This window comes from Limulus polyphemus, unplaced genomic scaffold (assembly GCF_000517525.1).
Source record: "Limulus polyphemus unplaced genomic scaffold, Limulus_polyphemus-2.1.2 Scaffold167, whole genome shotgun sequence".
Taxonomy (NCBI): Eukaryota; Metazoa; Arthropoda; class Merostomata; order Xiphosura; family Limulidae; genus Limulus; species Limulus polyphemus.
The window spans coordinates 247,881-249,970 of NW_013665777.1; the positions used below are offsets into that span (position 1 = coordinate 247,881).

Sequence of the window (2,090 nt, forward strand, 5' to 3'; positions counted from 1 at the left end):
AGGAAAGAAGCAGAAGGTAACTTAGAAACATCAGTTTATAGAAAACCTTTAGCTGTTGTTATGCCACCACACAAAGAATCATATTATATACAAACCCAAAAAATATCAGCATTTTATACATGTGTTTATAGAGCTTTAAAAATATGTTCAAGACAGGAAGATATAAATAACGAATTGTTATTAATTAAGTATCTAGCTATTGAAAGAGGATTTGAACAAAATATAGTGGATAAAGCACTTAAGAAGTTTAACAAAAATGAAAATTCAATTAAAAATTCTACATTAAAATATGTTTATGAAAAAAACAAAAAAGAAACTAAGTTTACCTTACATTCCAGGTTTGACAAGTCAATTATATAAAGTATTTAAAAAGTATCAGAATTTTTACCCAATCTTCAAACCAATAAATAAGATAAAAGATATGATAGGGAATGCTAAAGACAAAACAGAATTAACAGATAAGACAGGTATATACAAGATAGAATATGAATGTGGTAGTGTTTATATTGGTCAAACTAAAAGAAATTTAAAATATAGATTGCAGGAACACAAAAGTTACATAAATAATAAAATAGAAATTTCAGTTATAGTCGAACATGTAAAAACTACCCAACATACAGTATTATGGGAAAAAACTTTAGCTTTAGCTCAGCCTCAAAGTTTTATATCATTAAATATTAGAGAAACATTAGAAATAATGAAATATAAAAACAAAAACAAATATTAAATAGAGATGAAGGACCAGCAAGTCAATACACTGATATACGGGGAGATATAATATATTTTTTTTCAATTACACTAAGGAAATATGCAAATAACAATGAAGTAATGCAACAAGGGGAAAGTATAAAATAGTCTTGTAAGTTACTTCTGAGGATGACGTAGATCACGTCGAAACACGTATGTATAGAGTGATATTTCTATTTTACAGTGGAAGCCATATGGCTTCAATAAATTTTTTATTGTGTGAATATAAAACGTTGTTTATAATTATTTATTATGATTTTAAAAAAGTAGGAGAGAACTATTAACAAATCGTGAAAAAGAGGATGTGACAGGTGGGTGTGGCAGGAGGGGTCTGATTTTCTATTCAATAGCTCTGTAACCAAACAAAATTGAAGGTTATGAAAATGATAGTTTTTCTGAGCAATAACAATTTTATAGAGAGTAATTTACATTTAATTTTATACGTTTTTGAGGGGTGATGGATAAAATAGGGATGATGACAGGCTAAGATAAAATGTGTCATATGGGTCACACTAGTGAAAATTCAGGGTTTTTAAAAATATTCCCTTGTAAAATTAAGAACTTAAAACTTGTATACTATTAAAATGTGGATTATTAGCTAAGATTTTATGCTATTCTAATTGGTATAACATAAACAAAAAGTAGTTTAATAAAATTTTGAATATAAGACACTAAGACCTTGTGTCATGGGCAGTAAAGGGTACCCAGGGCAATAGGATTAAGCTTTGTACTTAGAGATAAACTAAAATCAACCTGGCAATTAAAGAAATAGCACAGTATGATATAATGTGTTATTTCTTTAAACTTACAGAACACAAAAACACTACTTCTTAGCTTCAAGTACTCTCGTAGGTTTACAGTTTTGGGAACATTGTAACCTCATTATAACGATATGTGAGCAAAACATTCCACAATTTCCCTAAAAATAGATTGGGCAATGAAAACTTATTAAATTGATCCAACAGCGTAATTTTAAAGAAGCTTGAAACAAGCTGCTACACCACATTATTATTTAGGTATGAAGTAAAACAGCAGGACATTACGAATAACACAGCCAAAAAGTAAAGTTTATGAGATACAAAATAATAAGTAAGAAATAACAATAACACCTAAATCACACAATAAACAACTAAAATACTGGTACTCTAATTAAAATGTAACATCATTAAATGTAATAAGAAAGTAATATTTACAGTATTCAAAAATAAAAATTTTTGTTGCATGGAAAAAAAAAACAATTTTAAAGTACAATAATAAGACTTATGATCCTGAAGAAGGTAGTATTTCCAAAAAGTTGATCAAATCACATCGTATACCTTAGAATTCTACCTATAATATTCTTG

At 27.7% G+C, this 2,090-nt stretch overlaps 1 protein-coding gene across 2 annotated transcripts in view; it reads right to left on the reverse strand.

Annotated features, from left to right (window-relative positions):
* LOC106477596 (natural resistance-associated macrophage protein 2-like) overlaps positions 1–2,090 on the reverse strand; it is an 84,549-nt gene that overhangs the window by 4,235 nt on the left and 78,224 nt on the right. The window lies entirely within an intron of this gene.